This window comes from Electrona antarctica (genome assembly GCF_951216825.1).
Source record: "Electrona antarctica genome assembly, chromosome: 19".
Taxonomy (NCBI): Eukaryota; Metazoa; Chordata; class Actinopteri; order Myctophiformes; family Myctophidae; genus Electrona; species Electrona antarctica.
Genome location: NC_136800.1, coordinates 43181814 through 43196072, shown reverse-complemented (window position 1 = coordinate 43196072; position 14259 = coordinate 43181814).

Sequence of the window (14259 nt, the reverse complement as noted above, 5' to 3'; positions counted from 1 at the left end):
AATCCTTAACACTAGCATGTCTGAGTTCATTTTGACCCTTTTTTGGGGGGGATTTTGAAGTTATCTTCGTCCATGAAGCTTCCAGAAGGTTAACCCTTCCATGACCATCATCATCCATCACCGTTCTATCATCTCAGAAATCTTTGACATCTGACACTTTTTCTAAATATGAATTTAAGCACATGCTAGTGTTAAAACACCTCACGGGTTTTCCCGTCCTGAATGGGCTAGTGATGAGGGTTAGTGGGTCACACCACAGAGGACACGGCCAAGCATGGCTGATGAATTCCACCGCCACTATTTGCAGACAAAGCAAAGTGCAGTTTTGTAGTTGTTCAAACTGGCCTCGGAGCCGGAGGTGTCCTGCATGTTTAGCTTTTCCTCCTACTTAGGCAGCGGTGTGAAGAGTTACCTTTACTTTACTCAAGAAGGCCTACTTTATTCGGGTAGAATTTGTTTGTAGAGTATTCTCAATTTGCAATACCTTTACTTTTATTCTATTCTTTTTTTTCTGTTCTTTATTTTCCCTCATCACTCATCTGAAAACCTTAAAGGAGCATTCGGTGATTTGGGTGATTTGGAAAACCACCCAGTCCGCCCCGGTAACAAAATGTGCACATGCACGCTCTACAGTGGGGGGAAGTGCAACAGGCAAACAGCATGTTCACCAAGGCCCGCCCCCACTCGATCATGATTGGAGGAAGGCCCCTCTCATCCTGATTGGATGAAGGCTTTGCCACCCGCCACCAAAACTGAAACTAGGGTTTTTTTACCCCAGGGGCTCACTGGGGACAGGGAGGAACTCCTTATATGGTCAGCACACTCTATAGTAGGGAGGATTATCCAGAAAAAAAGAAAAAATAAGTGATATTTGAATTAAGTCAAATCACTGAATGCTCCTTTAAATGGTAAATTGTCTGCATTTTATGTAGCTCTTTTTCTCCAAAACGCTCTGCATTACAACGTACTTCACATTCGATGGAGGAGGAAACCATGCAAGGCACCGACCTGCACATCGGGAGCAACTAGGAGGTTCGGTGTCTTGCTCAAGGACACCTCGACACTTAGCCAGGAGGATCCGGGAATCCAACCTGGAACCTTCAGATTCAAATTTTAAATGTATTTGTATTTGCTAGAAATGCAATTGATTATTACTAAACATCCATTAAAACACCCTGAGCGCCATAAACGGAGTTCTCCGTCCTTTCAAATATAGTAACGCTCGATGCTCAGGACGGAGATTCATAAAAGGACGGAACTTCGCATCGCTCCACAGGCTGGGAGCGCCTGTTGGGCAACATTCAATGTCATTTACGGTTGGGACGTCATCCAAAATCCCCCCCCCCCCCCCCCCCCCCCACCACAGGGCTCCAGACTAAGGGGGTCCCTACATCCCAGGGACTATAAAATATCTATTTGGGACTTAAATTGATCTCAGCCGGGACGATTTCTGGACTAGAGGAGTTTTTGCACTGAAAATGTGCATATTGTGCGCACCTACGGGCAACATAAGACTAGCAGTGCTGCACCCGTTTCGACTGTTATCAATGGGCAAGACCGCAGTTATCAGTTAGGATCAGTACGATTGTTTTTCGACGAGTATGGGCATGCCTGCCGACTGAAAAAAAAAACCCGACATGATTAAGGTTGGCGAACATGCGTCAATATTAGGACCGCGCTGCGACATGCTTGCGGTTAAGTTTAGGGGAGGGTATGAGGAGGCTTGTCATTTTCAGTAGGCTCAGTAGACCTGAATAGACCGATATGATCGGTTAACGTGTCATCAACGCCAATCGCAGCCAGTAGGCTCCAGACGAGCCGATCGGCTAGATAAGATCGGCGTAATAAGTAACCTACTGGGAATTATCGGTTGATTTTCGGTCGAACCGGCTAAGTGCTGCGTAAATAATAATTATAATAAAATAATGTTGCAGCGGCACCAACGACACTTTTACTGCATAGAGAAACCCACAAAACAGCAGCAGTCTGTACTCTGTACCCTCATGTAGCAGTACCCTGTACCCTGTACCCTGTACCCTGTACCCTCATGTAGCAGTCAGACAAATGCTGCGTTATTTGAAGGAGAAAGAAATGATAAAGTAAATAAAATAACAGACAGAGACGGAGTGATGGACCATTCAAACAGGATCAGCGCTCCCTGCAGCACAAGGAGATGTACCCCTCCCTTTTACACCAGGATCAGTGCTCCCTGCAGCACAAGGAGATGTACCCCTCCCTTTTACACCACTGCTCCCTGCAGCACAAGGAGATGTACCCCTCCCTTTAAACAGGATCAGCGCTCCCTGCAGCACAAGGAGATGTACCCCTCCTTTTTAAACAGGATCAGTGCTCCCTGCAGCACAAGGAGATGTACCCCTCCCTTTAAACAGGATCAGTGCTCCCTGCAGCACAAGGAGATGTACCCCTCCCTTTAAACAGGATCAGTGCTCCCTGCAGCACAAGGAGATGTACCCCTCCCTTTAAACAGGATCAATGCTCCCTGCAGCACAAGGAGATGTACCCCTCCCTTTAAACAGGATCAGTGCTCCCTGCAGCACAAGGAGATGTACCCCTCCCTTTAAACAGGATCAGTGCTCCCTGCAGCACAAGGAGATGTACCCCTCCCTTTAAACAGGATCAGTGCTCCCTGCAGCACAAGGAGATGTACCCCTCCCTTTAAACAGGATCAGTGCTCCCTGCAGCACAAGGAGATGTACCCCTCCCTTTTACACCAGTGCTCCCTGCAGCACAAGGAGATGTACCCCTCCCTTTTACACAGGATCAGTGCTCCCTGCAGCACAAGGAGATGTACCCCTCCCTTTAAACAGGATCAGTGCTCCCTGCAGCACAAGGAGATGTACCCCTCCCTTTAAACAGGATCAGTGCTCCCTGCAGCACAAGGGGATGTACCCCTCCCTTTTACACCAGGATCAGTGCTCCCTGCAGCACAAGGAGATGTACCCCTCCCTTGTCCACAGTGGCGTGCACAGATATACACTAGGGGGTGCTAGAGCACATGTACAGTATGTGGACCATGGTGACATTGATCAATTCTTAATAAAAAGCTTATAATATATTATGTAGGCCCCAGAATCTATAAATCTAAATGTAGGCAACCGGCCGGTGTCACGCGCTGCACAAGGTGCCCTTTTTTTTCCTTGAGCACCTGCCCCTCTAAATGTCTGTGCACGCCACTGCTTTTCCACATACATTTTTTCAGTCAAAAGTTAATATACTGTATGTAAGGAAATTGTCGCAAATTAATACTGTACATCAGGGGTGGGCAACTGGCGGCCCGGGGGCCACATGCAGCCCCCACCTTCACTTAATGTGGCCCTCAGGTTAATGTCAGAATACTGATATAATATTGGTTTCAGCTGTTACTATTCCACAACATGCAAACATGACCCGCTGTTATTACTTCAGTCTAAATTAGTAGCTCATTGCTTCAACAATGAAGTATAATTAAAGGCATTTGAAATGAAAAATATTAATTTTCAGGATTCTGATTAAAAAAATAGCAAAAATTCAAGATTTCAATTCGAATATAGCAAAAATAGCCGATCTACAAGCTCAAAACGTGTCGCAGCGCGGCGCGTTTTGAGCTTGTAGATCGGCTATTTTTGCGACGACAGTAATATATGGCCCTAGGGAGTGAGTGTGAAAATATAGCGGCCCTCTCCATCGTCAAAGTTGCCCACCCCTGCTGTACATGTATTGTACATAATATATATGTATGTATGTACATATATACGCCGACAGCAGTACAAGCAGTGGCTCTCAACAGTCTGTGGACGGTGGATGGAACAATGTGGTGGATGCATCCTGCTGTTCGTAAGATATTAAGATCCATAAAAAGATATCACACACCTGACACCGGAGGTGTTACCCTAACACCCCACAATGACAACTTCGACCCGCAAGTGAGAAGATCACAGTGGGCTAGTTGAGGCTGTGCATTGATCAGCCCTCTGTGTCTGAGCCTGAGGTTCTGACGCACGTCAGGGAAGAACTACGTTATCAGTGCCACACACGCAGATGTGTGCATCCAAAAGCTTATACCTACTAACTACCTACATATTCTTTATTGTGACTGTGCTTTTACTTTGCACATATTCAGAAATGCAACTGGCGACCCCTCCAACAACTTTGGTTACTCCTCTGGTGCTGATCTAAAGATTCTAAGAAGGCATTTACTTCATTTATCAAGGATTGATACCTTGATACCTTGATTATGATTCCTTGCCTCTTTCAAAAGCAATGCTGGAAGTCTTTAAATAACTATTATATGTTCTGCCCTCACATTAGTGTGAATGGTTAGAATGACACAAAATGGGGACTGTATACATTCACTTTGGGACCGTTCAAATTGGATTTGAACATTTTTGCGGATCAGATCGAAAATCTTAAAACGTGAGTAACTAAATCATTCCGTCCAATTCTAATCAAAGATCACGTTTTAGACGGGTCATCCATCGCGGTCCCGTCGCTAGTCACGTTAGAATTAATCATAATACCTCCCGTTGTTGTCGATCGCCTCGACAGTGTTTTGGCTACATCTAGCTACTTCTAGCTACTTCCCAACATGGTGCAGAGCCACCTTGAAATAGGTCCTGAAGAAACAAATCGCTGGGCGTCCGGATTTAATGGTTATAAATACCCCCGGGCGTTCGGGGTGTTAACCACTTAAAGGGCCACTTCACCCCTTTTGCAACCAGATCTTATTGTAATGATGTTTGGGAGTCAAGAAACACTTCCCTGGGGTTTTTACTAGATATTTTAGTATTACAAAGTGTCCATGGGCTCCATGATGTCATGGACACTGGGCTCACTTCCTTCCTGGACTACAATCCCCATAATGCTTTGGTCCTCTGCTCCTCCTTGTGGATAGGGGGGAGGGCTGTCTTACTGAGACAACATGTAGTCCAGGAAGGAAGTGAGCCCAGTGTCCATGACATCACGGAGCCCATGGACACTTTAAAATACTGAAATATCTAAAAACACATTATTACCCACATAAAAACCCAAGGAAAATGTTTCTCGTCTCCCAAACATCATTAAAACCCTTGAACTCCCGTTGACGGGATTGACGGAGTTGATCAATAAATCCAAACCTTCCGTTGACGGAATAGACGGGCTGTCAATCGGGAGCCTAATCGGGAGCTTAATGTAGCAAAATGTAGCATTTTTTGGCTAATTTGGCTAACGGCCGATGTAATCTTCCTAAAACCGGCCGAAATCCGCGCGTGCATGGTCGATCACGCACGTGCGTGATCGACCATGCATCGCTGCGTAAAATGCGATGTTTTGGGCTTGATTAGAGCTTAATTTGACTTAGTTATGAAAAATACGATGATAGCTTAGCATTCCGGACATCAAATAGTGTTGCACAGTAGCAAAGATACTACCGGATATTTTGATCGCAAACCGGAAGTCGTCATAGCTCACTCGCTCTATTTGGTCAGAATCGGCATAATGGTGACGTTACCGCCACCATCAGGACTGCTTGTCCCAATACTATAGTCTTGCCCCGTCAAAATGAGATATAGTGTGTAAATCGCGGATTTTTCTTTTGGCATTAAAATGATGAATTAAAAATATGAATATATGTCACAAAAGGGCTGCTATTGGGGTGGCAGTCCAAGGGTTAAGATAAGATCTGGTTGCAAAAGAGGTGAAGTGTCCCTTTAAGCTCTACATACTTTGGGTATTTGAAAATAGCCGATCTAAAAGCTGACAAAGTGTTGTGAACTCAGTACTTTTACTCAGTACTTTTACTTTGGGTAGTAGTTTTTACACCACTGTACCACCAGTGTTGTTTTTGGCAGCAAAATTAGATTTTAGTTTTAGTCACATTTTAGTCCCCTGGAATGTTTTAGTGTTAGTCTAGTTTTAGTTTTAAAATGTATTTTGGCGGGCCTTGATGCCGTCATAATGGCTGATGTTATGCTTGCTGAGGCCATGGTTCTCAGCAGGAAACCGGTGGATTGTGCAGTCCGGGTAGGGAATGAGGCATTACCCCAGGTGAAGGAGTTCAAGTATCTCGGGGTCTTGTTCACGAGTGAGGGGAGGACGGAGAAGGAGATCAGCCGGAGAATCGGAGCGGCAGGGGCGGTATTGCAGTCGCTGTATCGCACTGTTGTGACGAAAAGAGAGTTGAGCCAGAAGGCAAAGCTCTCTGTCTACCGAGCAATCTTCGTTCCTACTCTCACCTATGGTCATGAAGTGTGGGTCATCACCGAAAGAATAAGGTCGCGAATACAAGCGGCCGAAATGAGTTTTCTTCGACGGGTGGCTGGCATCTCCCTTAGAGATAGGGTGAGAAGTTCAGTCACACGAGAGAGACTCGGAGTAGAACCGCTGCTCCTTCGCCTGGAAAGGAGTCAGCTGAGGTGGTTCGGGCATCTGGTTAGGATGCATCGCGGGCGCCTCCCTAGGGAGGTCCTCGACGCACGTCCCACTGGGAGGAGACCCCGGGGCAGACCAAGGCGCAGTTGGAGGAAATACATCGACTCACTGGCCTTGGAACGTCTCGGAATCCCCCAGGAGGAAGTCACTAATGTTGCTGTGGAGAGGGAAGTCTGGAGCACTCTGGTGGAGCTGTTGCCCCCGCGACCCGACTACGGATAAGCGGTTGAAGATGGATGGATGGATGGATGCTTGCTGAAAATAGCAGATCTACAAGCTCACAACATGTCACGACGCGTTGTGAGCTTGTAGATCTGCTATTTTCAGCATGCAACCAAGTGTAAAATGACTTATCTTGGATGTCTTGTCCACTAGTCCCTTCCTAACATTTTAGTCCAGTTTTTATTTGTTGACAAAATTGTCGATATATTTATTTAGTTTTAGTCATCATAGCTTAGTTTTCATTTAGTTTCTATTTAGTTTTTGTCAGTGAAAAAAGGTAGTCGGCGAACCTTTTTTCGTCTTAGTTTTAGTCGACTAAATCAGCACTGCGGTACACTGACCAAAGACAGCGTGGAAGTGTTCACCTGTCTTTCTTTGCACTTCAGAACTCTGTGCCGCTCGCTGCAGCTTCCATTGATTTTCACTTTACCCAATACCTTATCTTTGGTGTTTGTTTGATTACTTTTCACCTTTACTCATTCTCTGACTAGACCGACGGACTTGATTCATCCTCGTGGTTTTATTGATCGGGAGGGAATGAATCAACCATGTGAGTAAATGAGGTGTGTCCTTTTGTCATCGTCACTTAATGCATTCTGGGCGGGAACCCCTTTTGGTGTTTTAAGCATTATGTTATACTTTAGCTATTGAAAAATAGCAGATCTACAAGCTCATAGCGCGGCACCGAGTGCTGCGCTACGAGCTTGTCGTAGCGTGAAAATGTGGCCCAAATCTTTGAATATATATTCTTTCAGAGCAAACGTTTTTAACTCAAATCTTCTGCAGGGGGTCCCTGGAACAACGTATTTTCAGATGGGGGTCGGCGGCCAATTACATATAATCTTGGGGGTCCTTGACATGAAAATGATTGAGAACGACTGACATAGAAACATGGGGTATTTCAGAAAACTGTCAGGATTTAGAAGACATTTGTAGAATCGTCCTCAGGTCTAAATGGGTTAACCACTTGAAATGGTTGGACGGAGTCCCTCAGGGTTCTATACCAGAGTGTTGTCTGTTGTCTGTCTCCACAATGTCGGCTGCTGCATGGAGCTACAGATAATAGAGACATCACCGGAAATCCCCTCAAATACAGACTTGGCATGTAGTTGCTAAGATATGTCTGACACACGCACGCACGCATGCACACACGCACATGCACACGCACACACACACACACTAAGAGTTGCCATCTCGTTATAAGACAAAATGTTTCACACCTTTCTTTCCACCACTGGCCGGCTTTCATTAATTTATTGATGTTTCTCTCCTAACAGGACTAACTGTCGTCAGGCAGAAACTCATGTCTCCAATATAGCACGAACAAAATAAAACAGTGGAAAGTAGCCGGTCTACAAGCTCCGCTATTTTTTTTAAATAGTATCGAGGTTTTTGACAGTGATGATGTGTTATTCACCACGACTCATGGGTTGAGGTGCGTGCGTGCGTGCGTGCGTGCGTGCGTGCGTGCGTGCGTGCGTGCGTGCGTGCGTGCGTGCGTGCGTGCGTGCGTGCGTGCGTGCGTGCGTGCGTGTCAGGACTCCTGGGTGGAGGTGTCACCTGCCTGATGGCAGCCAGTGGTAGAGAAGCTGGTTGCTGGTGGTGACAGATTATTTCATCTTGGCTCGCTTTTGCGACTACATACATACTTTAGTGTAGACATGTTACGTCATGATAATGTACGATGATAAGAGCGCCCCTCACTTCACACGGGTGTGATTTTTTAATTGTATTCATACACGCGCCGGGGCTCAAGACATGAACGAACGTTGTTGTATTGTGTCGGACAACATACTCAGAAGGACAATACATTAATAATGAGGCAACACAATAATTCAGATTTTGGAAGTATATAAGGATTTTACTCGAGTAATGAGCCGAGACTTACATGACCTGTTCATGGTCATGGAAACCCCAGTCTGACTCCCAGAGTAACATGGGATCACAGCCTTTATAGCTTCACTCCCACAACAGCCTCAAGACTTGAGCCTATCAGTTCAACACATGGGACAGTAACAGAGTGAAACAAAGAGCACCACAGGGTGTGACAGATGCGATAATCTCACAGGAAATGGCTGTACTGCAATTTAGAGGAGATACTCTTCTATAAAGGGGTATTATTAAATGTTTACATCTAAATCTTCTATAAAGGGGTATTATTAAATGTGTACATCTAAATCTTCTATAAAGGGGTATTATTAAATGTTTATAAAGGGGTATTATTAAATGTTTATAAAGGGGTATTATTAAATGGGTATTATTAAAGGGGTATTATTAAATGTTTATAAAGGGGTATTATTAAATGGGTATTATTAAAGGGGTATTATTAAATGTTTATAAAGGGGTATTATTAAATGTTTATAAAGGGGTATTATTAAATGTTTATAAAGGGGTATTATTAAATGTTTATAAAGGGGTATTATTAAATGTTTATAAAGGGGTATTATTAAATGTTTACATCTAAATCTCTCCGACAGCATCACTCGTTCATTTGTCCGGCCCCAGCTTTCGATCAATCGATCTCTATTAAAGGAGCATTCAGTGATTTGGAAAACCACCCAGTCCGCCCCGGTAACAAAATGTGCACATGCACACGTTCTACAGTGGGGGGAAGTGCAACAGCATGTGCACCAAGGCCCGCCCCCACACATGCCCCTCTCATCCTGATTGGATGAAGGCTTTGCCACCCGCCACCAAAACTGAAACTAGGGTTTTTTTTACCCCAGGGGCTCACTTGGGACAGGGAGGAACTCCTTATATGGTCAGCACACTCTATAGTAGGGAGGATTATCCAAAAAAATAAAAGAAATAAGTGATATTTAAATGAAGCGAAATCACTGAATATACCTTTAATCTAATTATTTATTCATATATATAATCCTTTCTTTCTACTGTATGTGTAAACTAAAGGTAGTTTGGCTTTTGCACACGTCCCCTGGTCGGGGCTCTCTCAGTGGGAGAGCGGTGACAATTTAGGGTCATTTAAGTCCTATTAAAATCCAATCGAAACCAATTCACTCTGAAGACTTTATTTTATTGTATTTAGACACAGCACTGCTGCTGATTCTGAACGCCTGAACAGTGTGTGCTGTGAGCCTGTTAAGACCATAGAGTATATCAAAGGATAGAGACTGATCTGGCGCGAAGCTCCGCCCCCTCCGCTATTCATGTCAGTGGAAGTTGCTCAGTGGCGTTTTGAAGCACCCGGAAGGACCGTCTCAAAACGTCTACTTCCGCATAAATGCGGAAGTGCAACCGAGCGCTCAATGTTAAAGCGCAGCTGCACGGGGTTTCCCGGTCATGAATCCACGGGTCCGCCTGTAGTCCCTCCTCTTACCACTAGGGCCCAGTGCTTCAACGTTGGAGTGCCTCACTGGCCCCTTGGTTAAGACCCATTTACACATGGCAGCCAATCAGATCTGAGCCACATCCAGATTGGAATCTGATTTGTTTAAATGAGTCATGTGACATGTGTTGTAGATTAGATAATCTTCCAAAGATGAAGGATTGACAATGTTCTTCAGGGTGAAGTATTGAGAATGTATTGAGAAGGTTCAGCAGAGTAACAACATACAGAGAGTGAGGAACAGACCTCCTGGCCTGTTCCAGCAGCCCCTCTGGGCGCCAGCCTCCTCAACCCCATTCTCAGACAGTTCTTATAGTCTTGTCTTAACAGAGATGCTATACTAAATGTTCAAATAAGGATCTGTTCTAAAGATAAGGGCGACACACAAATAGTTACACAAGTACACACTCGCTGACACAGTGATAGTAAGCATGGAGAAGTCAGGTCAGCTGTTAGATCGACAGCTGCAGCTGAGCCAGAATGAGCACATTGGTGAACAATGAGACTGAATGGAAGGCAGAGAAATACACAATAATGCATATATTTGGGAATGTATTTGGCATTCTAAAATATCCATTACACATGTTAGACTCATTTTAAACCAATGGGATTTCAATCTGGATGTGGCACAGATCTGATTCGGGCTAGATTTAGATCGGCCCTTTTCCCTGCTGGTGTTCTGAAGTAGGACCTGATGCATCCATGGAACGCTATACTGGTGTTCTGAAGTAGGACCTGATGCATCCATGGAACGCTATACTGGTGTTCTGAAGTAGGACCTGATGCATCCATGGAACGCTATACTGGTGTTCTGAAGTAGGACCTGACGCATCCATGGAACACTATACTGGTGTTCTGAAGTAGGACCTGACGCATCCATGGAACACTATACTGGTGTTCTGAAGTAGGACCTGATGCATCCATGGAACAAACATAACAACCTTTTCCCTGCTGGTGTTCTGAAGTAGGACCTGACGCATCCATGGAACAAACATAACAACCTTTTCCCTGCTGGTGTTCTGAAGTAGGACCTGATGCATCCATGGAACACTATACTGGTGTTCTGAAGTAGGACCTGATGCATCCATGGAACAAACATAACAACCTTTTCCCTGCTGGTGTTCTGAAGTAGGACCTGACGCATCCATGGAACAAACATAACAACCTTTTCCCTGCTGGTGTTCTGAAGTAGGACCTGATGCATCCATGGAACAAACATAACAACCTTTTCCCTGCTGGTGTTCTGAAGTAGGACCTGATGCATCCATGGAACAAACATAACAAGGCCCTTTTCCCTGCTGGTGTTCTGAAGTAGGACCTGATGCATCCATGGAACAAACATAACAACCTTTTCCCTGCTGGTGTTCTGAAGTAGGACCTGATGCATCCATGGAACAAACATAACCTTTTCCCTGCTGGTGTTCTGAAGTAGGACCTGATGCATCCATGGAACAAACATAACAACCTTTTCCCTGCTGGTGTTCTGAAGTAGGACCTGATGCATCCATGGAACAAACATAACAACCTTTTCCCTGCTGGTGTTCTGAAGTAGGACCTGATGCATCCATGGAACAAACATAACAACCTTTTCCCTGCTGGTGTTCTGAAGTAGGACCTGATGCATCCATGGAACAAACATAACAACCTTTTCCCTGCTGGTGTTCTGAAGTAGGACCTGATGCATCCATGGAACAAACATAACAACCTTTTCCCTGCTGGTGTTCTGAAGTAGGACCTGATGCATCCATGGAACAAACATAACAAGGCCCTTTTCCCTGCTGGTGTTCTGAAGTAGGACCTGATGCATCCATGGAACAAACATAACAAATTGAAACATGACACATATCGTTGCTGTCTCCAAACTCCATTTTTGCGGTTTTTGATAATTTTTTTTGGATTAAACCAGTGCTATTGAACACCCTTTACGTCTGTGTGTTGTTTACAAAATATTGAACCAATGGAAAGTAGTAAAAAGTGCTTAACTTAACTCCCATTGGACCCTCAAAATGTCTGCTAAAGCAGCTAACTCCACCACCTCTCCAAGTAATTGACAATAATATAAAGTCACAACATCAACTTTGATGAGGCTGTATAGAGCGTCGCAGTCCCGCCTCCTACCATGGACCAGGAAATGAAACCCAATGCATTTTCCTCATAGACATTTCTTAAAGTATTTATTTAAAGACGGTTACGCCGCGGACAAAGCCAACTCGAGTCGTGACAACTCATGACAACACAAACAATATTTTGGACCAAACAAATAATTAGAAAGAAGAAAAAAACGGCAGGTTACAACACTTTTTTTGTTGTTTTTCTTCTTTGTAATTATTTGTTTGGTCCAAAATATTATATATAACCGTCTTTAAATAAATACTTTAAGAAATGTCTATGAGGAAAATGCATTGGGTTTCATTTCCTGGTCCAGGGTAGGAGGCGGGACTGCGACGCTCTATTGCTTTGTTTTAAAAATATAAGGTTTTCTTAATTTCCTGAAAAATGAACATTTTGGAGTTATGAGGTTTTCCTCCCCACATGTTTGTTCCTCCTCCTCCCCGGTGGTGTCATCATGTTTGTTCCTCCTCCTCCCCGGTGGTGTCATCATGTTTGTTCCTCCTCCTCCCCGGTGGTGTCATCATGTTTGTTCCTCCTCCTCCCCGGTGGTGTCATCATGTTTGTTCCTCCTCCTCCCCGGTGGTGTCATCATGTTTGTTGTTCCTCCTCCCCGGTGGTGTCATCATGTTCCTCCTCCTCCCCGGTGGTGTCATCATGTTCCTCCTCCTCCCCGGTGGTGTCATCATGTTCCTCCTCCTCCCCGGTGGTGTCATCATGTTTGTTCCTCCTCCTCCCCGGTGGTGTCATCATGTTTGTTCCTCCTCCTCCCCGGTGGTGTCATCATGTTTGTTCCTCCTCCTCCCCGGTGGTGTCATCATGTTTGTTCCTCCTCCTCCCCGGTGGTGTCATCATGTTCCTCCTCCTCCCCGGTGGTGTCATCATGTTCCTCCTCCTCCCCGGTGGTGTCATCATGTTTGTTCCTCCTCCTCCCCGGTGGTGTCATCATGTTCCTCCTCCTCCCCGGTGGTGTCATCATGTTTGTTCCTCCTCCTCCTCCCCGGTGGTGTCATCATGTTTGTTCCTCCTCCTCCCCGGTGGTGTCATCATGTTTGTTCCTCCTCCTCCCCGGTGGTGTCATCATGTTCCTCCTCCTCCCCGGTGGTGTCATCATGTTTGTTCCTCCTCCTCCCCGGTGGTGTCATCATGTTCCTCCTCCTCCCCGGTGGTGTCATCATGTTCCTCCTCCCCGGTGGTGTCATCATGTTTGTTCCTCCTCCTCCCCGGTGGTGTCATCATGTTCCTCCTCCCCGGTGGTGTCATCATGTTCCTCCTCCTCCCCGGTGGTGTCATCATGTTCCTCCTCCTCCCCGGTGGTGTCATCATGTTCCTCCTCCTCCCCGGTGGTGTCATCATGTTCCTCCTCCCCGGTGGTGTCATCATGTTCCTCCTCCTCCCCGGTGGTGTCATCATGTTTGTTCCTCCTCCTCCCCGGTGGTGTCATCATGTTTGTTCCTCCTCCTCCCCGGTGGTGTCATCATGTTCCTCCTCCTCCCCGGTGGTGTCATCATGTTTGCTCCTCCTCCTCCCCGGTGGTGTCATCATGTTTGTTCCTCCTCCTCCCCGGTGGTGTCATCATGTTTGTTCCTCCTCCTCCCCGGTGGTGTCATCATGTTTGTTCCTCCTCCTCCCCGGTGGTGTCATCATGTTTGTTCCTCCTCCTCCCCGGTGGTGTCATCATGTTTGTTCCTCCTCCTCCCCGGTGGTGTCATCATGTTTGTTCCTCCTCCCCGGTGGTGTCATCATGTTTGTTGTTCCTCCTCCTCCCCGGTGGTGTCATCATGTTTGTTCCTCCTCCTCCCCGGTGGTGTCATCATGTTTGTTCCTCCTCCCCGGTGGTGTCATCATGTTTGTTCCTCCTCCTCCCCGGTGGTGTCATCATGTTTGTTCCTCCTCCCCGGTGGTGTCATCATGTTTGTTCCTCCTCCTCCTCCCCGGTGGTGTCATCATGTTTGTTCCTCCTCCTCCCCGGTGGTGTCATCATGTTTGTTCCTCCTCCTCCCCGGTGGTGTCATCATGTTTGTTCCTCCTCCTCCCCGGTGGTGTCATCATGTTTGTTCCTCCTCCTCCCCGGTGGTGTCATCATGTTTGTTCCTCCTCCTCCCCGGTGGTGTCATCATGTTTGTTCCTCCTCCTCCCCGGTGGTGTCATCATGTTTGTTCCTCCTCCTCCCC